Consider the following 25,752-nt stretch of genomic DNA (forward strand, 5'->3'; position numbering starts at 1 on the left):
TACACTTAAACATCAACTGTTTGAGTGCCCTTCTGTCTTTTCATTTTGGAACTCTATATGGGATTTATGCATGTGCATTCTTAAATGTTCCACACCGTTCTCATTACCAAATATATTTTTAGGTTCTTTATCAGATGACATAGATATGATCTCACCTAATGCTTGATTACTTGATTTGTTTATTGCTATTGCATTTAAAGTGATTCTATCTTGCTGGAAAGATAATTCTAAAATTTCTGTTATAACTTGGTGGAATTTCATATGTGATGAACATAGGATTTCTGTTGCTTCTTCTACTTCTGTCCCTCTAAAAATTAAATCCGATCTCCTATGGCTCCCATTTTTGTTTTCTTACCTCTCTTCTACCAATCCCATATAAGTTCATCTCTTGCTCTTCTTCTTGCATATTCCCAACTTTCATCTTGCTTCTTTCTTTCTCCCTCCTCTTTCCTTTTCTTTCTTCTCCTTTTTTTCTCTTTTTCTTTTCCGTTCTCCTTTCTTCTCTCCTCTTCTTTTCTTCATTTTTCATTCTCCTCCTCATTGATGTTTCTGAAATTTTTCTTTTCTTAGCCCTGGTGCCTCCTGTTTTCCCTTATTATATTTACTTACATTATTGTATGGCTTGTTTGTGTCTTTGCTAAAACTCAATAAAAATTTCTTAAATATAAAAGATTATTTTTAATAAATATTTTTTCAGATTTTCAGTTAGTTGGGGTTTTACTGGTTTCCCACCCAAACTATCTCTTACTAGTTCTTCATAGGATTTTTCTATGATTCTGGCAAGTTCAAATGGCTGTTCTGCTATATCTGTTTCTTTCAATTTCTGGCGGATCGCCACAGATGCTGCTTCTCCTTTTATATTGGCTAATAATATAGCCGAGACCTGCTTGAAGTCTTTCAGTAATTTCATACCCAGAGTTAAAGCAGGTTCTGGACCGTTTTCATTTTGAATCTCTCTTAGCACATCTGGTATTACCGCCATGGACGGAACACCATGTGTTCTTGTGTAAATGGAAGCAAAGACTGTGCCCCAAGTGTCACAGTCCTCCACATGTGGTGCGATCCCCATTGGAAGACAGATAGTCAGAATTCTGTGTTTCTCAGTAGGTGTAGTATCCGGGAATACTGCCTCTATTGGAGTGATTTTTTGTGCTAACCTGAATGGAATTTGTTCCCGTTTTGCGGGTGTTTTACCAAGACAGGATTGTATGTTCTGTGGTGTTATTTTGTTTGTGTTCCCCTGATGAGGGGTCAGCTGTGGAATGTTAATTGCTGGTTGGACCGTTGTGGTCCGCTTTACATATTGGACTATTTGTCTATGTATTTTAATCAGTTGTTTTAGCTGTGCTAAAAGTTCTGGTACTGACATTTTTTCGATGTCTGGATGTGGTGTGTAGCTGGCTAGAACCGGCCACGTTGCTCCTGGTCTACCTAGTGGACCGAGCCTGGTGATGTGATTGTTATGTTTTAGGGCGCCTTTAAACCAGAGCAGGTGCTCTTGGTAATTTAATGGGATTTCAATCTCCTCGAAAGGAGTGTATTCATCCGGAGGTTCCTCTATTTTGTAATAGTGGAAGTCGTGTGTGACAGCGTTTGCTGCTGGAAAGTTTATCCATGAATAGAATACCTCTGTCTGCCGATATTCATGGGCCTCTATCACGAATATGACTATACCACCTCGTGATGTCAGTCCGTTTTCTATAAGTTTAATAGTTATAGTTCTTCTTATGTTGACCGGAATGAGTATAGCGTTCGGGTCATTCTGTTGGAGAGTTGTGTCTTCCAACAACAGTTGAGACGCTGTAGCATCTCTTTCTTCGTCTCCGTCAGGCATTTTACTGACAAAAGGTTTTTTGGCTGCAGATCAGGTTTCAAGGAAACAAAGATTAGGTGCACAATATTTTGGAACACTGTATCCTTCAACGTTGACTAAACCAAAAACTTTACATAGGAATCTCTTCCTACTAAGTTCTGGCAGATTTTAACCTTTTACCCACTCCAGACGTCTTTTGGAGTATTTACGGGAAAAGGGTTCTGTGTGAAAAAGCACGACTGAGTTACTCTAACGTCTTGCGTTAGATTTATCGCCTTACCAAACGTTGGGCGCCATGTAGTGTAGTTCCTATATTCCCAATAGGCTCTGCGCATTGGAATAATATATTCAGCAGTGTAGACGTAGGACGGAAGTCGACTAGGTCTCTACTGACTATATTAGACTTAAGTTTTGCCAGCTAGCTCAGAGGTCACTGGAAACATATAACATGACAACTTTGCTCCCTCAGAATAAGAGTGTATCTCTAGAGTTGTGTGAAAACAATAGACAGCTATTTCACTCAGTCAAGTGTGCATACTTAGTTTCACCAGAGTGCAGAGAAAAGAGAGACGGGCGTTTTCAATAAAAGGTGTTATTTATTGAGCAGTCTTCTTTCTCATACAAGAGAAATGAATTGCCACAATTGCAATACTTAGCATAAAGTAAAGTGCGTACAGTAAAAAGGAGTATTATAAAATAATACTGTAAAAGCATTGATATGGTTTCTTAGCCATATGTTTCTTTAAAATAGATAAAATATATACATACAAATATACATTGACTAACGTACTCAACTGGTGCTTCTAAATACGCCTACCCCGGTGTACCTGACCTAAGCCTAATACGTGGGAAGGAGTAAGTAAGTAGCAGTTTAAGTTAAGTTGGTTTTTGCCAAGAATCTGAATCAAGAATTCTCTTTAAGGGTTTAGTCAGCTCCGTACCTGGGTATTAGAAAGCAGGAGGTCTGGTATCTCTCTCTCAGGACTCGATATCCCAGTAACCCGCGAGGGTATCTGGAAACACCGGAGCTGGATTTCTCGGCAGGAGAAAAGACAGCGTCTCTCTCAGTGCGTCAAAGAGGAGGGGCGGCGTCCGTGAGCTCTCGCATCCGCTGGGCTCTCGGGCAAGTAGATAGCCGCTCTGCTCCAAAACCACCACCGTGTGTTTGCTTAAGGCAACGTTGGTATATTTATACCTGAAAGGTGCCGGGTTTTGACGTAAGGTTGGACATAAGACGTCAATAAAGATGTCACTAAGAACTGGCCGTTCTTAGAGTGCTCACAGGATCACAGGAGTTCTAGGACGAAATCAAAACAAAAGCAATGGGGAATTCCCAGGTTGCTGGAGGTTTGGTTTGTTTACAGAACTCGTTGTACTTTCTAGGAGCCTGGCGAAGTAGACTTTGCTTAATGTGGACCGCATGGGCTACGACTAAATATGGATATGATTCTTATGCCTTTATAGGGATATTATGTATTATAACCACACAAGGGCATAAATCAGGACTATCAAATTTAGGGTCCTAGATAGAACTACAATAAGACAAGGTTATGTAAAGGAGGCAGCCATTTTGTAGTGGTGAATGAGAGAAGGAATAAGTATAGCGTGAATGTTAAGGAAGTGAAAATTACGCTTAGATTTATCAAGACACTAAAAAGAAGAGTCAGAAAGAGATGTAAGAAAGATAGAGGAAAAATAATTAACCACCAGGGGGTTTACAGAACAATTACTGATATTGTACAGAGAGTATTAAGTTATCAGAGAGAGGTGACATAACGGCACAGTAAGACAGGTTAAATGAATGCAGTCCAATCCTGAGGCCAGTGTGTATGCTGCCAGTTCATAAAATCCACTTGCGTTCCTCCTTGTTGAAGAGCTGTGAGAGATCCGCGCCTCTTGGTGTTGGTTTGATCACACTGATGATGGTCCAACGGATGTCGTCCTCTGTATGGGCCGATGCCAGAAAATGTTCCACAAGGGGGGCATTTGGTGTTCTGCAATGTAATCAGCTGTGATGTTGGAAGATCCTTATTCGTGCTTTTTGTGTGGTTTGGCCAATATAGATTTTATTGCAGGGACATAGAATTGCATATATACCATTGCATGTGTTGCAGTTCGAAAAAACTTTCAATCCAATTATGATTTTGCCAAAGACGAATTCCTTGCCTTCAATAGTAAATTTGCATGCAATACAGTTCTCACACTTGACATGCCCAGTGAGTGGGGCCAAGTCCCAATGGTCATTGAGTGTACCTGTGCGTGCTGAAGTTGGCAAGGCTGCTCTGACCAAATGGTCCTTTAGGTTTTTGTTCTTTTTAAATGCAAACAATGGGCGTTCCAGTTTCAATCTTCCTGCATTGATGACCTCCCAATGTCTAAGAGTGCTTTTACATATGGTATGTGAAACAGGGGAGAAGGTTGTGACACATACTATGCGGTTCTGTGAGTGTTTAGTTTTGGGTTTTAGGAGGCAATCCCTTGGGCAATAACAGCCTCTTTTCGGGGAATTGCGAACTAATCTGCGAGGGTAACCTATTGTTGTCAATTTTTCACTTAGGACTTTGGCTTCATGGAAGTAATCTTCTTTCAGTGTACTGTTCCTTCTATTGCGTAGGAACTGTGAGTAGGGTAGTGAGTCTCTGAGAGCATGTGGGTGGTTGCTGTTGCATATCAGGACGAGTTACGTTTGGTGGGTTACCTGAACAAATTTGTGATTAGTGTACCTGCCTTATGTTGGATGTTGAGGTCAAGGAATGGAATCATGGTCTTGCTGTGTGACAGCGTGAAATTGAGCCCCTCACAGTTATTGTTTAGCTGTTGAAGGACTTGCTTCATAGTAGTCTCAGAGTCTTGCCAGATTATTATTTTTTTGATTTTTTAATTTTAGAGTTTTGTATAGGCCAAACTATACTCGAGACATCGGGTATCAGAGCTCTTTACATGAGCACCAGTTTTGTTACAGAAGGACACATTCATTTTGTTAAGCACAAGGAGATTAAGTGATTTGCCCAGAATCATAGGATGTTGAACGTCGCTGGTGAGACACCAACCCGGTTCCCCAGCTTCGAAGTCGACCGCTCTGGCCTTAAGGCTACATCCTCTCCCGTAAATATATTGTCAATGTATCTCTTCCACACTAAAATGGCAATGCGTAAAGGAGTCAATGGAGACAGAATCAATCTGGTCTGAAGGTAGTCCATATAAAATATGGCCAGGTTGGGGGCAAAAATGGCCCCCATTGATGCCCATTTAGTTTGCTGGTAATATTGGCCATCGAAGATGAAGAAATTCCTTGTGAGGCAAATTTCCAATAGTTGTAATATAAAGATGGTGGGTACCGCATGAGGGCGGGGAAGTGTTTTGAGCATTTGTTTAATGACCTGTAAGAAATCATTTTGGGGGATGTTTGTGTAAAGCGACTCTACATCAAGAGTGCATGGAGTGTCAGAGGCTGGGGCAAATGGGTAATTTTCAACAAAACTGATCATTGCCATGCTATCACGGATGTAACATTCAGTTGTTGGAACTAATTCCCTAATGAACAAGTCTACATATCGGCCGAGCGGTTCTAAAATAGAGCCACAGCCCGAAACTATGGGGCAGCCGGGTGGGTTATCTTGATTTTTGTGTATTTTGGGTAAAGTATAGATTACCGGCCTACAGGGTGATTTGGTATTAAGAAACTGATGCTCAAGATTACTCAGAAATCCTTTTTTTTTAAACCCTCATCAGTCAGTTGAAGGATCATATTTTGGAGTTCTCTGGTCGGGTTAGTAGGCAATACAATAGTGCTCGGTGTTTGCCAATTGGCTGTGTATTTCACTTTTGTATACGTCTATTTCTTGAAGAACTATTCCACCCCCCTTGTCAGCTGGTTAGATGACCAGTCTCATTAGATTTTAATGTGGTCAGTGCTGCTTTCTCTTCCAATTAGATATTATATGAAATGAAGCGGCGTAAAGTTTCGAGTTGTGCGACGTCCTTGAGTACCATTTTTTTTAATGTAAATATCTCAGCAGGAACCATGTTTGAGAAGGGTAAAAAAGTGGAGTGTGGTCGTAATGGAGTATTAGGAGTATGAGTGGGCTAAGGATTGAGCAACAAATAGCTAGGCAGTCTTATTTTGCGAAAGAATCTCAGTAATTTGGTTTGTAAATCCAAAAAGTTGGGATGGGTTGTGGGAACAAATGACAAACCCTTACTTTATAATGATTGTTAAGGGTCTGACAGTTGGTGATTAGAGAGGTTAAAGATGGGTATCAGCGAATTGTCGCTCATAGTTGTTATTACTGTTGGGTACATTACCACTGGTATTATTTGTGATGTGTCTGGTGTTCCCCTGGTGGATTGTACCAGCGTTGTTGCTGTTTGACCCGGCCTCTCTTTGGGGGTTTGGGTTGGCCTCGTTAAGATCATAGGCAGGATTCTGTTAAAGTGGTTGTTAGACATGGCGAGAGAAGTGGAAGGTTAGATCTGACATTCAGTATGGCTTCAGGCTGGGATGAGGGACGATTGAACAGATCTTTACTCTTTGTTTCTTAGTTGCTAAATATTCTTTAGTAAGGAAACAGTCAATCCATCTTGCCTTCATGGACCTCAGCACATCCTTTGACTCTGTTGATAGGAAAAGGTTATAGTCTGTGTTGGGGGCCAAGTGTTGATTGTTCTCTTGTAGCCGTTTTTATGTGACTTGCACAATGGTGTGGCGGCCTCTTTTAGATTTGGCACTAAGGGGGAATGTACCAAGTATTTTCAGCTGGTTAGAGGAGTCTGCCTAGACTGTATTTTAGCTCCCTTGATTTTTATTATATATTAATCAGTTAGATTAATTTTCAGTGGCTTAATGTAAGGATGTACCAAGGATAAGGAACAGGATGGTCCTAGCTTTATTGGTGGGTCTGAAAACAAATCTATCTAAAACCTATACCATGGTTTTGGGACCACAAAACGTGACAACTAAAACCCATCCAACTGTGGGTGTGCCCATTGTCAACACAGACAAGTTCACCAATTTAGGAATCAACATAGACCACAAACTTGATTGGGACCCCCTGATGAGAGCTCATGTGCAGTTCTTTAATAGAGTAGCTCACAGTATTGATGCCTTTGCAAGACGTCTCGGTCGCCCCCATGTTAAATCTACAGTGAACCTCTATAAAAACAAATGCATCCCTACAGTGGATTTTGGCTTGGAGATCTACTAATCCAGTCGTACCATCCAAGTGGCTGAAAATAAACTCTTTCGTAGAATTCTAAGGTTGCCACAGACTGTACCAGCAGAGATTGTGCACGAGGAACTAAATATAGGGTTCATATGTGATTTTATAGGTATTCGTCCTGTAATTGTCTGGTTTTCTGTTTGGTAAAAAAATAATGAGATTTTAATGAAGTGATCCTAAAGGACTGGTTGGGGCTAGACAATTCTCACCGATTTCCCTGGTTACAGTATGTCAAAGGTGCTTTGTGTGACCTGGGAAGACTTGAATTGCTTACTAGCCAAGAACTAGTTTGCACAGCAGATGTTACATGGGTCAAGGATGAAGTTCGTGCCTTTGTGGAAGGAAAAAGGGAGGAACATTTCAGGCTGAAAAGCCTAAGCAGACATTATGTGATGGTTAAAACACCAGGTCAGATAGAATTGTATTTAACACTGGATATGCCTATTTTGAAAAGACGTTTGTTATCTTATTTTCCTCAAAATTTGTTTCCCCAGCATTTGATTTGCTGGCATAAATCGTCAGAACCTGCTATGTACACATGTGATATGGATATTTATTTCACATTTGCCAATCTGAGACATAAGTATACACATTCCCTCCTCTTGCCACTGAATTTCAAGCAAGTGAGGCCTGCTTTATTGTAACTTCAATTTTTAGACAATTGTATAGTTTGTTTTTATGTATCTTGGTTCTTAGCGGGGTGGGTCATTTTACTTGATGAAAAACCGTCTCACCTGGTGCGAATTTTATTAGCTCTGTATTTTTATCTGCTTTTATGATTTACAGCGATAAATCAAATGAAGTGAGTTTGATTTGACTTCATTGCCATCCAGTTACAAACAAACACTGGCAAAGGCAATAACACTGACCTTAGCAAGCTTTTTTTTGTTTTTAAACATATGCTCTAGACATTAAAATTACAAAGTAGTAGAAGTACAACTGTCTACTGGTGGAATGCATCTGTTAACAAAAAAGAAAAGGATTAAAAATGACCTGTAGAGACGCAAGCCATTGAGCTCGTGAATCTTAACTGAGACTTGGACAAAGGAGACTGACCAGGGGGTACTTTAACGCACTACAGTTTGTCCAGAATTTTTACCAGATTTTCACTTCATTTAGTGCAACTACACAACTACAACTGACCCTGATGAAGTCCGTAAGCATGAAACGGGTTGGCTGCGCTGAATTGCAATTGTGATAATGAATAAACTGCAATAAAGTGGATTAAATACAATTTACGAGACTCCAGAAGCATTTGATTGAACATTACCAATGAATGAATGTGGATACAATATCACATGAAATATGATTAATTAAACCAAAGTGATTATAAAATGGTATGCTCATTTTCATTGTTGTTGGCCGGCATTTGATCGTTCAGTGACTGCAGGGCAGTGGGGTCGTGAAAAGTTGAGCATAGGTTTAACATACTGCAATATAATTTTACACAAGTGCGACATTATATGGCCCACACTGTCATTGCTGCATATTCTGCCATATTACTAGTTTGAGAGACTGAAAAGTCGATGTCCATTAACCATTTTCTTCTGTTTAATCAAGCCATTCTTCGTCAATGCGCGTCATTTTGTCATCTATTGATTGATTCTCTGAATATTTACTTCATTGCAAGGGTGGATCAACACTGCCTGTAACCTTGTTTATGGGCTATTATACTGTGGACTGATATGGGTCAATCAAGTGTTGAACGATAAAACTTGTGCAAGCCCTCATAATAATAGTTTTTGTTATATTTCTTGTTTACAAGTAAAAAATAGTTTTATTATAGGCCCAAGTGTCAAAATATGTTTCCTCCTACATGTTTCTAACTTTGTTGGTCAACATCAACAGCATTTTTTTTAATGTGATTAATATCGATGAATTTTCAGTAAAAACTTTGTCAGTAAGATATAGAATGATTCCCTTGTTGCACACAGGAAATTTCTCAAGCCAAAGACAGCCTAGAAAATGGAAAGTACCCAGGGCCGGATAGCCTGATGACTGAGTTCTACAAGGACTTTAAACAGATATTGGCACCACATCTCGCCACTCTTTATCAGGAAAAGGTGGATGCAGGAATCCTTTCTCCCAATTAAAGAGAGGTGATCCTCAAGGCAATATTGAAACCTGGCAAAGATGGGCAACATTGTCAATCCTATAGACCATTACCACTTTTTAATCTCAATAACAAAATACTGCTGCAGATAGTCGCAAATGGGCTTGCTCCTATGATGTCCCCACGGTTCTATCAGAGCAGTTGGAATTCATTCTGGGCAGGGCACACTCAAATAACTTACCCACCATCCACGCAACTATGCAACAGATCTGCCTGGAGGTGAACACCATAGTGGTACTACTCGATGCCAAAAAAGCTTTGATTTCTTTGAAAGGCAATTCTTGTTTGCAGTTCTCCGTAAACTAGGTATCCCTCACATAATGCTGAATTTCCTCAAATTACTATACACCCTCCCCATAACCAAGATCTGAATTAATGGCTGCCTCTCCGAACCCTTAACATTTTTCAGGGGTACAAGGCAGGGATGCCTCCAATCCCCCCTCCTATTTGCACTCAACACGGAGCCTCTGGCCACTTAGCTAAGAGTTAGACACATACACCGCGGGCTCACATTTCCTAGTAATCATATGCTTCAGTCAGTTTATGCAGATGGCATATTGCTATGTATTAAAGAACTGGATTAGAACCCCAGAGCAGTCATAGCTGAGGTTGGAAATGGGTCTGGTGTGCACATCAGCTGGTGCAGATCTGAGATGCTACCACTGACCAGAGCTGTGCACAGAACTATGATACAGTACCCTTTGCAGTGGTGCAACAACTCTTTCCGCTACCTGAGGATTATACATTACACAGAGGCCGGGGCCAATTTATATTGGAAAACTATGGGCCTGCACTTGCTAAATTTACCAAACAAATAGATGGCTCGCACTCTCTGTCTATGGCGGGGCCCATTGCTTTAATTAAAATGTTTGTTCTCCGTGAGTTTCTATACTGCTTTCAAAATACTCCTATACCACTAAATAAGCCTTTTTTTTTTACTAATTTCGGTTGGCCCTAACCCGGCTGGTAGAGGGTGGGAACCTGGTTCTGATATGGGAGAGTCTCATGCTGTATTCCCTGGTGGGGGATGTGCAGTACCAGACCAAGAAAAATAATATCATGCTGCACATCCCAATACGTTATCTACTGGTACCTTCAACCACAGGAGGCTGCTCATGTCCCAGTTGAGCGGACCCAGGTTTTTACTGGCGACTTGCACACCTGTATGACTGTTAAAGCTTTGAGACCAATCAAGGCCTTGAGACGATGCACTGTTTGGTTCATCTGCCATATCATGGGAAGAGCAAGCCTCAAGCGCCTTTATTCCCCACAGCTGCATCGCTTGACAACCCCTCCCTCCCTCCCTCCCACTGACCCTAGATGAGGGGAGGTGAAAGATAGGTTGTAAAAGGCTGAATTTCTAAAAGTACGTCATATCTTTGTAGAAGGCATGTTTTTCACCCTATACCACTTCCCAGTGGATAGAGCCACTTCACCTTTAGATACTTTTGATTACATATGCCTGTGACATGCCGGATCCTCAGCGTGGCCCTCTTTACCTAAGAAGCCACCAGAGTTTACCTTAATTATCCAACTACACCAGAGGTCGGATAGATATGGCTGGTTCCCCACATTGTATATGATGTACCCAGAGATAAGCATGAACGTTGACTCCAGAGTACTGAAGAAATGAAAAATGTACCTGGTCTGTGATATAGGGTCAGATGTTTGGAAATACTGCTGCATCCAAATCAATCTTGTATCGATTAACTACAGACATTAACTATTTAATTTAAAGTTTATTAATAGATTGTACTGTACCCCACAGTACTTACACAAACTAGACCGGATAGAAGATTGGTGGGAGTATTGTTACTGCTGGCCAAGAAACAATTGACCTGTTGCTGGATGAGAGCCCCCTCCCATAAAACTTTACACTGTCTGAAAGATGCCGCCCTCTCTAGGGAGTGTGTCGACAATTACACTGAGTTGCATCATAACCAAGCTCACTCACAAGATCCCTGGGAACCTATTAGGTTATACCTGGCTTTGGAGACTACTGAGAGATGATTCACTTTGTAATGTCACATTTAAGTACAGAACATCTTTGAAAATGAGACATTGCCAGTACCTGCGCCGCTGCTCACCACCTTGATATTGCTGGGGGTCTGACTGTCCCTTCGTGGGTGTGCTTGCCTGCTTGACGCGCCTCCTGCCATCCGCGGACCGAGCGCAGCCCAACTACAACACCCAGAGGGCAGTGCGGTCTCGCGAGAGGTGCTCAGCAGTTGCCCCGCCCCCCGGGTCCTTAAAATTGAGCGCGGGCTCCCACGTCGCGGGACACCTTTGAAAACGAACCTGAGGCATTGCCAGTACCTGCGCCGCTGCTCACCACCTTGATATTGCTGGGGGTCCGACTGTCCCTTCGTGGGTGTGTTTGCCTGCTTGATGCGCCTCCTGTCATCAGCGGACCGTGTGCTGCCCAACTACAACACCCAGAGGGCAGCGCAGTCTCGCGAGAGGTGCTCAGCAGTTGCCCCGCACCCCCAGGACCTTTAAATTGAGCTCAGGCGCGTCCTTGGCCGTCATCGGCCGGAAGAGGCTGGGCTGGGCCCACTCCCTTGGTTCATATTTGTGGCTCATACTGTGTCTATTCTATTTTCCCCTTTTTGTTCCTTCTTCCCCGATTAATCCCTCAAAAAAAATGATATTGTGGGCAACTTATATTGAATAATGGGTAAAAGGAAACTAGCAAGCCCTAGGGGAATTAGGCGTAACACTGATACACAGCAGACTCTTTTGAGCTATCTAACTGGAGCGGTTGATGCGTTAGACAAACAGATTCACTCAGTAGAAGAGTCTATTACGGGGTCATCTTCCGGGCTAAGCCAGGAGCCACCCCCTAGCGAAGAATCAACTTCTCTACATTTAGGGAGGAAGGCACCCAGCATAGAAAACGGCTGCATCCAACCACTTACTGATGATATTCAGTCTATTGGCAGCTAGTCTCCCACCCAAACCCCCCAAAAAAAGTCTAAAAATAAACCAAGACAAGCAACAGTCAGCAGCAACAACATCCATAACGATGTGGGCCCAGTTGCTGTCCATTCTCCCCCTAGCACATCCAAACAACAGAAAACCGTTCCATCTAAAAGGAGACATGTAGGTCAGTCTAAAATACAATCACAAAAAAGAACTAACCGCCCTGGTACTGCCACCACCCAGCCCCATCCCGAGGTACAGAAATTAACAGCTTTAGTGGAAAGACTAGATTCATACATAAGAGTCAGGTTAGATAAGATATCCACTAGAATGACCAATGTAGAAAATATCTTACTGACTAAATCTAGTTCAGCGACCCAACCTATAAGCATCGATCCAGGTCCAAACACGACTCCAAACATTCAACCAGGGAATCAAAATATTCACGAAAATGAAGGGTTAAGAACAAGAAGGGCACCTCCTCTGGTCACTTCTCTGACAAAGAAGATGCACACTACTCAGGTTGGAAGAGGGGCTTTGCAAACATCACCAAGGCACATTAACACACTCACTAATCCACCTCTACAGGCAATAACATCTTGTATACAAGTCCCTACCTCCCTTCAGTATCCAAGTCAAAATTACCCTACTACCTCTCTCCCGGCCAAACATAGGGCTGTAGACCCTCATTTGGATCTTCCACCAGAAGCCACCCCCTATGTTATTATCTTAGGTAACGTACCCCCTAACCAATCCTCTAGTGAGGAAACATGGACAGCCCTCAAGAACAAGTCGCTTCACTGGTTGAGCAGCAGGGTTGGATTGCATACCCACCTTTTCCAAGATTTTAAAGATGGTTAGGCAAGTCCAATGGGTGGGGGGCAAGAGAAAAGCTTTTGACGGGGGACTGTGTAGTTATGACATTTGGCTCCCCCCGACTAGTAAAAGAAGTCCTGAATATAGGGCGGAATCATACTGCTAATACCGCAGGGATTAACATTCTGCCATTGGGTTTTTCTATCCTCCAAAAAGCACACATTTTCCCCCCTTACATATGTGAAATCCCTACATAGCTCAGTGGCCCCTACAGCCAATTCCTACTTATAATAGATTCAGCACCCTATCAGGTTTGGATGACAATGAGTGACTGGACTTGGCGGCGGTAGGGACAACACCAGCGAGTGCTATGGAGACACCAACTAGATGGGACCTAACAAATCCCGGGCTCACACAAGCTGCTCTATCACCAGACATTACTAGCATTCATTGTATAAATGGCTGGGTTTTGTAAACAGCATCTCACGACCTAGGTGATTTGACTTGTAAACATAATATAGGCATCCCAATTCCAGCTCTAACTCCATATAGAGAACCCTCCACGCAGAAAAGGTCTTTACCCCCAAGGCAAAGGGTCTAAAATCGGACATTGTTTTTTGGAACGTAGCAGGTCTGTTCCCTAAAATTGCAAATGAAAATTAGCTGTCATTAGTGACAAAACATAACATTATAGGATTAGAGGAAACATGGCTCTACACCCCCGTTCACATAGTGGAATATAAAACCTACTTTTCAGCGGCTATTCAATCTACTGCTGGAAGGCCAAAAGGGGGCCAAATAATTTACATATCAAATGTTTTGTCCGTGGATGAAATTGAAGTTGTGATATTAGAAAGCAATTACCCGGTACTTCTGATGTTCATCAATAAGGCGTCCATTTACTTTATGGTAAATTTTCATAACAATATAAATTCAACTGATTTAATTGAGATTTTAAATAAGGTTTCCTTTTTAATACAAGGGTTAAGTTTGAAGCACAGTGATAAATCGTTAGCTACAATATGGGGTGGTGATTTTAATCTGTCATTATGCAAAAAAAGCAACTCTAACACCTGTGGAATTCAGGACGAGGCTGGGAACAACCCAACGCATTTTGTACATACGAGTGTAGGAGATCGAATGAATGGTATCCCTTGTCCTAGGGTTCGCAAACAAATTAGTCAACCCCCCAGTTCCTTTCGCCCCCACATTTAGCGGGAGAGGACTTACAAGCATAATTGACTTTATATTCATCTCCCACTGTATCTCACCAATACTTTCAAACTTCGAGACAATTATGAGTGCCGTAAGTGACCACTTTCCCAATAGTGTGACTATAAGTAGTCCCTCATCTTCGGTAGATACAGATTATTGGAGTCTTTTGGATCAACGATCTCTGAACATCGACAGACTTAATGGCTTTTCCCTAAAATGGGGCAAAGTAGACCGAGAGTTAGTTACGGCTAACGTAGTAAAGAGAGGCTTGTCTTCCCTTGATGTCTGTCTAGATCCTAATTCCACTCCCGAATGAACACTCCTCAGCTATACGACCATCACCAAGATTATCAAAGAAGAATTAACTTATGAAAGGAAATTAAAAGGGGCTCCTAGAAAAGGATGGTTCAATTCCGAGTGCACAAAATCTTACAAGGAAGTAAAATTGGCAATGACCAAGAAAGTAAGGGACAGGAACGAAATTGTTATACTGAGGAAAGCTTATAATGCTGCACTAAAAAATCGTGATTTCCAGATTAAAAATAGTTTGTGAAACCAACTGCATGAATGCTGCTATATGAAGGACATGACCACTTTTTGGAGAATAGTTAAATCTCCGTTTTTACTTGAGGCTAACGATTCTCCAAAATTGGATGTAGCATTAGATGCCCACACTTGGGCTCATCACTTTACGGAAATTTTTAAACAAGTAGATGACGTTATTCCGGGCCTAGAGGCGGCTCTACCTCAAATAAGTTATCCTATACAGCTAACTTTTGATCATAAGGAGGTGACTAACGCCCTAAAAACATCAAAATCAGGAAAAGCCCCAGGCCCCGATGGGGTTCCCGTAGACTTTTTTAAATATATACCCGATCTATGGTCCCCAATTTTACTTAGAGTTTTGGAAACAGCTAGAAAGGTTGGTCTGGTTGACTCCTGGTTCACATCAATTCTGGTGCCGATTTTCAAAAAAGGCGATCGCCATAGCCCCACCTGTTTTCGACTGATATCGTTATTAGATTCTCTCGGTAAAATCGCTGGTCGAATTCTTTTAGATCGTCTTCAGGATTGGGCAAGCGATAATAGCAAAATATCTGACCTCCAATATGGGTTTCGAGAGGGTCTGGGCACAGTGGACCAGGCACTAAACCTCTCACTTTTCATGGGGAAGTATGTTTCAGCAAAAAAAGGGTTCTTGTACATGGTCTATGTTGACCTGACAGCAGCCTTCGACTGCGTCAGTCATTCCAAATTGTGGGCAATTTTACTGGCTATGGGTGTGGACCTTCCGTTGGTGAATTTCTTGAGGGAGCTTTATTCGGAGGCAACCACAAGAGTGAGGTATGGAACAGGGGGGGTACTCACTGAGCCCTTCGGGATAGAGAGGGGGGTCAGACAAGGCTGTGTTCTGGCCCCCTTCCTATTCACATTATACACCAACGGGCTGGAAATGGAGATGGGGAAGGGAAGTCAGGACCTGCCAACAATACGTCGTCGGCCAATTCCGGCGTTACTTTACGCCGACTATGCTGTAATCTTGGCGAGAGCCCCTGTCCAGCTCCAGCGGTCATTAAATAAATACTGTAACTTTATGAACTCACTGAATCTTAAAGTAAATATAAAAAAGACTTACGCCATGCACGTTGGCCCTAGACCGAAAAAAACAGAGATATTTTTGTCAATGACAGCAGTCTAGAGTGCACGACAACATACCCCTATTTAGGGATTTTAATAGCTTATAAGCTTAAATGGACAGCGGCCGTACAGGCTACGAAATTACTGTTCCTGAGGGCCACTTTTGCGCTGGTGGCATTTGCACAAAAGCTAGGAAAGAGCCCACCACAGGAATTGCTAACAATCTATCAGGCAAAGTGCACTAGTGTTGCTAGCTATGGTTCAGGGCTGTGGGGGTTCATAAATAAGGATGACATACAGAGAGTAGAAAACTCCTTCTTGCGTTATCTACTCGCAGTCCCACAAAGTACTACGACATATGGCTGCCACCTAGAATTAGGGTTGGATTATATCTCTGATATTTTAAAGATTCAACCGATCATGCTATGGAGGCGTATCTGGACTACACAGCAGTGTGAACTGATGCGAAGTCTCATTCAGGAATGTATGGTACTGGATAATATGGACAAGATAGGATGGCTAGCTTATGTAAGGTCATTCTTGGAGGACTTAGGTCTCCAGAGATATACTGCAGACCCACCTACTATCTCTGAAGTGCCAAGGAAAGAGTTGAAAAAACTGTGTCTTTCCCACTTAGGTGAGCTACGACTCTCCCAAGAAATAGGGAAACCCTCAGTACAGCACTTGCTAGCGGTACAAACCACCTTTTCCATGCAGCCTTATTTGACGTTTAACCTGAACCAGTATGAAAAGTTTCTTTTAACAAGATTTAGATTAGATAGCTTCCATCGTTTGATTTCTTTTCCCCAGCAAAACGATTGGACAAGGAACTTAGCACCCTGTCCGTGTGACTCCATTGCCCCACAATCTTCAATTCATATACAGTTGTTTTGTAGATACAATGAAGCAACATGCAAACGTTGGATTGCGCCCATACTAAGAACTATGCGACTTCGGGCCTGCCGTCCTGCTTTCCTAGCACTTCAATTTTTGGATAACGAAATACATGCTAAATCTGTAGCCTGTTTTTTGAAATTTTGTGTTAACCACCGTGGTAATCTTAACCTTAATTAATTGTCGGTATTATGTATGTATCGAAATATGATAGATTTATAATTGTTTCCTTTTAAACATGTTTTATCTGTGCTTTTATGGTTTTCTAAGAATTATGGAAGTCGAATAAAGATGGTTTTGATTTTGAAGTACAGAATTAGAACGTATGATGTATACCCTGATGTGTAATGATTGTAATGTTTTTTGTTGATAATGGAGATAAATAAAGTGTTAAAAAAACTCTTGCACTTCCTGCACCTCTCCTCTGTCCAGTTTCTCCAAACTTGACAAAGCAGTGAAGGATGCCCGAAACAGAGATTTCTAGAGAAGCGAAACCAGAAACATAGCACAGGTCCACAAGTTACGAACAGGGAGCAGGTTAGGCAGAAGAGTAGACCTTTCTCTTCCCAGACAGGATTGTAAATGAGGAGTTAAAACTTATTAGAAGGTAGTAACAGAAACAGTTAAATTCTGAAAACCTGTTACCGCCGAGGTGCACAATTCTTCAATCAAACCTAAATGATAATAGTGCATTAGTCTGGAGTAAAAACTGCAAAAGAGGAGCCAATATACCTGCTAATCTCTTAACTTTGACATGTTCTCTGACCTTATGTTCTCTGACATTATGTTCTGGGGAAGTGGAACATTCTGGACAGAAAGACCCACAGCATTACTGGGCTCTTAATATCAGTTTGTGTGGAAACAAGGGTTACCACTCGATTCACTTCTATGAGGTATGTAGTAATACCTCATGCTGCAATACTGTGAATGACTCTGGGTGCAAATCCTCCAGGTTAAAACTGGAGGAAGTTGTTCACAGATAAAGGTTCAGCAGTATGAAGGAACTATTATGTCCTCATTGACCACACAGGTCTTCTTGTGGTAGGAACATGTTTATTGCTCAAGTGAGGAGCAAAAGAGACCACCAGCTGTTGGTTTCTTCATCTCCCATCAAATCTCCTTCAACTGGACAACATAGAACTCTGCTGCTGTGTCATCTCAATGACTTCAGTAGGGCTCTCGGGATGACATCAGCAAGGATCCACAACCAAAGGACAGAGATGACAGAAGCACTACTATCAGGTCATAACACAACTCCTACCCTATATACATTACACAAAAATTATTTATAGCTGTTAAGGTATAAACATATCAACATTAGTTGCAAAACAATAGGGGAAAGGACTTCCAGGAATAATTAAGTAATTAGAAATACACACAATATAATCATAATATATTAAACTCAACAATAACTGCTATTAAGATAACATTGTTGAAAAAGACAAATGTAACCTATATACTAATAACAGGTGTGTTCAGGTGGCATTGTTGTAAAGGCAAAACTAATTTACACCTTAACTAACCTTACACACATCTCACAAATCCAGAAACACCGCATTCTTTTTCACCCTCTTTTTGATAAAAGGTCCTGTGAATTCAGATAATTATTTTTGTACATAACCAACACGTTTGACCATAAAATTTTCACCTACTTTCCAATCAACTTCTTTAGTGGAGTACTTGACATCATATATGTCTTTGTACTTATTTTGGTAGGATTTGCACCTTTCCACAACGGCTTCCTCATGAATATTTTTAGTACAATTTCTCCTTGTACTACATTGCAACAATGCTGAATTGAGATTGAAATTTGGTAGTCTGCGCCTCAAAGTATAAATTTGTGTCTCTGAGATGATGCAATTTTGGGTGACCCTGTTAGCCCACCAGGTCTTGCGGAACACCTCCATTAGTGAGACCTCATTATCAACAGCTCTTTGGATACAACTTTTAACCATTCTATCTCAGCTAGACCATTAGCTTGCATGGTATACAGAGCTGTCTTCAAATGTGTCTCCAAAAAGTCTCACATCTCTCGGGATAAAAAACAGAACACTATTGTCAGTTGATAAAATCTGTGGTACACCTTCCCTTGCAGATTATTCTTTAACCCCTTGAATGTGGTTGACAAGGTATATGAAGGCCTCTCTGGTGCTCTGCACTAGAGGAATTCCTTTATTTTGTTTTAGCTCGAGCTGCAAAGTGGGAGTTTCTCAAGAAGCCGGAGTGTTTTTTTATGTGTACAGTAATGACGATCAGCAGACAGGGTGCGCTGATTTGATTGGAGTAAAAGTGACAGTAAAATGAGCCAATGGACTGGTTTTACTTTTATTGAATCAGTGCTTGTGGGCATATTTCAGCCCCCGAGCACTTATTATCTTGGGGGAGGTACTGTTGGAAAGGGGATCAATGTTTGGGGACCGACACAGGAGAGCAATTCCCAAGCAGGGATCCACCCAGTGGACACCAGGGATAGGGAAGCAGCCTCTTAAGCAAAGACCTGGGCTCCCCCAAGCCCCATTGAAAATGTCAGTCTTTCAGCACCCTTGGAGGGTATATGGGTTAATTACCCCAACCTGCCCCTATGGAGGGGAAGAAAGCCCACTAGACACCAGGGTCAATAAAACATTTTTTTTTTTAAATAAGAGCGGGGGCATCCACCCCTAAAAATATATGGTTTTTTTTGCCCCCATGGAGGGCAGATGGGGCCAATTGTCCCAATTCTGCCACTCTGGGGGGAAGAAAAGTCTTCTAGACAACTGAGATTTTTTTTCTAAAACACATATAAGGGTTAGGGCAGCCATCAATGGGAGGACAGACAGTCTTTCTGCCTCTCCCCAGGGGTGGGTGGGGTAATTATGTACCCCCAATCTGCCTGTGGACAGAAAGCCCTTGAGACACCAGGGTGTATAAAATATAGGGGTGGGGGCTGCCCACTACAGGGGATGGCCATACCCCCACCCCAACAAGAGGACAGACAGTCTATCTGTTTTCTCCCTGGGAGTGGATGGGGTAATTACCCCTGATCTGTCCACTGCGGGGGCACAATTCCCACTAGATACCAAGGTCTATACAAAATATGTGGGGGTGCGGGCTGCCCCTATGGGCAAGGCTTTGCCCCCGCCCAAGCAAAATACGGTGCCAGTCTTTCATACTCCCCCCACTCCCCGGAAGGGAAATGGGGTGATATCTAGCAATCTGCATCCCTGGGGGGACAGAAAGCCCACTAGACACCAGGAAATATTGTTTAAAAAAAAAATAATAATGTAGGGGTGGGATCTGCCCACCATTGACATGGTCCCACCCAACCAAGAGTACTGACAGTTTTTCTTCCTCTCCTGGGAGGCTGATGAGAGTAATTACCCTCGATCTGCCACCTGGGGTAGAAAGCCCAGTAGACACTATGGTCTATAATAAAAATTAATATAGGGGTGGGGGCTGACCACCCCTACAAGAGGACAGACAGTCTTGCTGTGTTTTCCATTGGGGTGGATGGGGTAATTACCCCATATCTGTCCCCTTGGTGGCAAAAATATGGCAAAACCAAAGGTGGTGATGGACGGAGCGTTGACAATACAAACACTCACCCCCAGTCAACTGATATGGGTTTAATTCCACTCTGCCACCCCAATTCAGACATGGCCATATGCAAATCAGTCTGACCCTGTGATTCATGGGAACAGTCCAGCCCGAACTGCCATGCCATGCCTTCCCTGGACCGGAAACAAGCTTCCAAGGACCGGTTTCTGGCATTACAGCCGTCTTCAGTCCGGCTTGCTTGAATCCAGTGGCAAAGTGAGCAAGGGACTCAAGTCTGAGCATACCCTGCCAACTTATGGCGAACAAAGCAAAACCAAAGGTGGTGATGGACGGGGCGTTCACAATACAAGCACTCACCCCCAGTCAACTGATCTGGGTTTAATCCATCACTGTTCTTTAGCCCACTCTGCCACCCCAGTTCAGACATGGCCATATGCAAATCAGTCTGACCCAGTGCCTCATGGGAACAGTCCAGCCCGAACTGCCATGCCATGCCTTCCCTGGACCGGAAACAAGCTTCCGAGGACCGGTTTCTGGCATTACAGCCGTCTTCATCCCGGCTTGCTTGAATCCAGTGGCAAAGTGAGCAAGGGACTCAAGTCTGAGCAGACCCTGCCAACTTATGGCGAACAAAGCAAAACCAAAGGTGGTGATGGACGGAGCATTGACAATACAAGCACTCACCCCCAGTCAACTGATCCGGGTTTAATCCATCACCGTTCTTTAGCCCACTCTGCCACCCCAGTTCAGACATGGCCATATGCAAATCAGTCTGACCCTGTGCCTCATGGGAACAGTCCAGCCCGAACTGCCATGCGATGCCTTCCCTGGACCGGAAACAAGCTTCCGAGGACCGGTTTCTGGCATTACAGCTGTCTTCAGCCCGGCTTGCTTGAATCCAGTGGCAAAGTGAGCAAGGGACTCACGTCTGAGCATACCCTGCCAACTTATGGCAAACAAAGCAAAACCAAAGGTGACAGTCTTTCGACCCACTTCCCGGAGGGCAGATGGGGGTGATATCCAGCAATCTGCATCCCAGGGGGGACAGAAAGCCCACTAGACACCAGGATCTATAATAAAAATAAATATAGGGTTGGGGGCTGCCCACTATGGCCACAGCCCCATCCCCAAAAGCATATGGTGACAGTCTTTCTGCCCTACTGGAGGGCAGATGGGGTGATTACCTCCAATCTGCCTGACAGAAGGGCAATAAGCCCACTAGACACCCTTTTATTTAAATATAGGGGTGGGGGCTGCTCACTATGGACATGGCCTGCACCCACACCAACAAGGAGCTAGTCTTGCTGCCCCTCCCTTGGGTGGATACATAATTACACCCAATCTGCCCCCAGGGGTTGAAAGTCCACCAGACACCCCAAAAAGGCACAGACACTATTTTTGCACAGATTGGGGCTTTTATCCAAATTTGCCTCCTGGGGAGCAGAACTCCCACTAGACACCAGAGACTACATTTATGTAGTATTTTTCTGGGGGAGGTAGTCTCCCTAGGCATAGACCCATGCTCTCCCCCACCCTGTGCTCCATTAGATGTTCTACTCCCCAGGAGGTAGATAGGGTATTTACTCCCAATCTGCCCCCCATGTGGGCAGAAAGCCACTAAATAGCAGGCATTTCAAAACCGAGCCAAAACAAGCAGAAGGAGGATGAGGCCTACCCTGACACTGAGCAATACCCCCTCCCCAGAAGAGGCAGTAGTGTCTTCCTGCCTCCCCTAAGGGGCATTAAGAGTTTTTTCCCAATTGGGGAGATTACCCTAAATATGCCCATCCCCCCACCCAGGAAGGGGAGGTAGAAAGTTCACTTAACACCAGGGATTTTGCCTTTGGGCCATAAGAAATTGCTGCAGGTGTTGCATTCTTGCATTGGACACAGCCTCAACCCCCTAAAAAGGAACAAACCAGTCTTTTTGTCCCCTCCCATGGGGGAGACAGGGGATATGCACCAATTTGCCCCTGGGGGTCAGAAATCCCTCAGTATGGCAGGAATATGTTTTTTCCGTAAAAAAAATGGGATGGTTCTGGTCCACCGTAACAACTGCCCTTCTCTTGCCCCTAAAGCCTTAACAGCCTTTCTGTTCTTCGGTGCACTAAGAAATCCCATCCCAATGGCAAACAAGAGGACATTTGGTTCCTTTGAAACTTGATTTTGCATATAGGCAAGGATGGTGTGGCTAACTCCCAATATTCGTCCCACTTGCAATGTTAAATGGCTGCACTAGTTAAGCTTGGGTAGGCTGCCATCTAGGAAAACCTACCACACCCAGACAATTCTGAAAACTAGACATTTGGGAGTCCAGGGTGGCATGCTTTGAGTGCATCCCACACAATGCCCTGCAAACCCCAAACCTTGATTAAAAACACACACTTTCCTCATATATCTGGGTGGAAAACTTCTGGAATCTACTGGGAGCCACACATTTCGTACCATCCAGCGTTCCCTCAAGTCTCCTGATTACAATGGTACCTCATTTCTTTAGGTGGGCCAAGAGACCTTGACACAAAAGTCAGTAACAATAATGAAATAAATTATATCAATTCTGCAATGAATGCGCTGAAAAACAAAAAACTGCGAAATCAAAACAAACACGGGAATATCATGTAACCAAAATATAAATGTATTTTCATATATCAATTACATTAGGTAGGGTACAATCATAACGTGAAATAGATCCAATGCAAACACATGAAAAAGGTAAGTTGCAATTAAACCTATAGTTCATGAGCCTAAAACATCCATTCCACATTTGATCAAACAAGTGATCTATCTCCTAGTAAATACAGAAATCACTTAAAATATCTTCAGTATCGAAGAAATGGACGGTACTGTTGACGTTTCGGTCTTCTGTGGTATGAATCCCTCAGACCATCCTCAGGACAGTATTAATTGCATCTAGCAAAGACTCCTTCGAAAACAATGCATACAGTTAGAAATATGACATTCCCCTTTAGTTCTAATCAATTAATCAAACAGTGTAGTGATCATCTTTATCGACCCACACGTTATGTTGTAACTTCATCTAATTTCAAAATTTGCAAGATATACAAATTATCCCAACCTCTCCAAGTAGAAGGTAGAGATATGATGTTAAACATTTATGCACTTACTTTTTAGCAAAAAGGCCAATTTGAACGTAATTCAAAGCGGTTGCTTCAATTTCCAAGGAGCTCGTTGATGCTCCCAGCCTTAAAAGTCGGATATGACACTCTGCAATTGAAATATATATAAATTATATTCAAATCGAATTATATATAAATTATATTCAAATTGGTTGTTAATATTGTCATTATGTTTCCGCTCTGTGGAATAGATTTCTAATATACCTGATGTACTACTTGTCAGAGTAATGACGGTGATTTGTATAGATGCTCCGATTGGTTACACAATTTAGTCTATCTGGCAATCAATCTGATAATAGGCGACAATGCACCAGTTTCATTATATTGTGAATGCTAAATGTTACCAAACACAAAACAAACTAAAAATTCAGGGGCAGATTTACAAGCACCTTGTGCCTCTTTTACACCACCCTTTTGTCACTTTTGTGACGCAGCGGTGGCTTAAAAGATGCGCCACGGTGTGGGGTATTTACAATGTGACGCATGTGGGAGCTGCGTCATGTTGTATAGCCCTGCGCCAGAAGGAGGCGTTCCTGCGCAGGGGTGGGGGGGGAGTTCCGGCGCAGGAACGCCTCCTAAAAGTGGCTGAGTGAAATCTACAAGATTTCACTCAGTCACTTTTGTGCCCATGCTGCGTCAAAACCTTGCGCCTGCTTGAAGCAGGCATAAGGATTGACGCAGCATTGGACAGATAGGGCCCCCCAGAGCATTGCTGGAGCTGCGTCTGCAACTCCAGTAATGCGCAGCCTTTACGGCACATATGCATCACACGCACCTGTGCCGTTTTTGCCCCATGGTGCGCTGCATTGTAAATGCGGTGTACCAATTGTGGCGGAGCCGCGGCGCACAATAAGTGGCGCATCCCTGCTGATATGCAGGGATGCGCCACTTATTGTAAATCTGCCCCTCAGTCTGTAAGTCCTATATAGATCTTCTAATATTGGATTCATGAGTCTACTTATTATTCAACCATTTGAGTTGTTCATATGATCTCATTACTAGAAGGACTGTACTTAGCTCTTCCATTCAGTCCCATCTAACTGCAAAAGCGAATACATTCTTTTGAACCTGAGGATTATCAGTACATTCATATTTTTCTCTACGGCTCGTTGTTAACGATGGTATTGTATAGCCAAAAGCTACTGCATAGTGACATAAAAGGGGCACTCAAGTCGCAGAGTTTTACTGCAACCTATTCACAATGCATGAGCAGCGATATAGAAAAAGCAATATAAAAAAGCATCAGCTGTCTCGGGTGCCGTGTATTGCGCTAAATGTTTCAAAAAGCCTTACAGAGTCCTGATTAAATCAACAGTGACTATAATCCTACCGGCATAGACAGTTGCCTCACTCTTAGCATACTGATGACAATGTGTCCTGTTAACAGTCATGTCAGGAGGTGTCATTGTAATCTGTTTTCGACGTTCTAATGGCGAAAAAAAGCCTCTAAATAAAGGCTTATTGATATTGCTGCATGTATACTTTAAGAGACAGTAAGCCATTCACAGCTGTGATCATGTCACATGGCTATTTAGGTGAATCAACCACATTCAGACAATCGTCTAAAAGCCACAATATTCGATTGGTTAAATAAATAAAATTCCACGGTGGTCAATCTTAGCATTAGCCTCATTGTAACAGTGATTTACTTTCTGCAAGGCAACTGGACACGACAAAAAAACGGGCAGGAATCCTTTGTTTGATCTACATGAATGTGGACCGCTATAGCAACGTTTTTTAAATCCGTGCAGCCGAAATTACAACACGGAGAGACCGGAAGTGTTTAAGCCACTACCTTTCCAACACGGCGGCCATCTTAGTGTTTCTAACTATTGTAGTACAGTCAATATTCGGGCAGCAATCCTTCGTTTGATCTACATAAAAATGGACGGCGGTAGCAACGTTTTTTAATACATGCACCCGGAATTAAAACACGGAAGGACCGAAAATGTTTCGGCTGCTACTTTCTCAATGCGGCGGCCATCTTAGTATGTCTCACTGTTGTAATACACTCAATATTCGTAACGAGGTATAGTAATCACTTTCATATATCTAAATGATGGTATTGTTAGACAAACTGACTGTATCCAACTTACACGCAGTCTAAAGTGCCAAATATACTCCGCGACATGTCCTCAAGTGGACAATCTTAAAAACCAAGTCACATTTTTCCACATTTTGGTGATAGACGGAGCTAGATAGAAAAAAATTTCAGCTAGCCGATCATATTGAAATACTATTCAGACAAGCTAAACAGATAGGTAATCATTGACTATTGTGCAGACATTACTCGCAGATCAAGTGATATCAAATTGCTGCATGTTTCAATAATTTAACAATCCCTATGTCGCTGACATCCATTCAACGGGATTTATCCATATGTACAGCAACATTTACACTCTATAACAGAAGGAAATTACAATATTTGCTTGTAACCTTGCACTTTTT

This window comes from Lissotriton helveticus, chromosome 3_1 (genome assembly GCF_964261635.1).
Source record: "Lissotriton helveticus chromosome 3_1, aLisHel1.1, whole genome shotgun sequence".
In the NCBI taxonomy this organism is placed as follows: domain Eukaryota; kingdom Metazoa; phylum Chordata; class Amphibia; order Caudata; family Salamandridae; genus Lissotriton; species Lissotriton helveticus.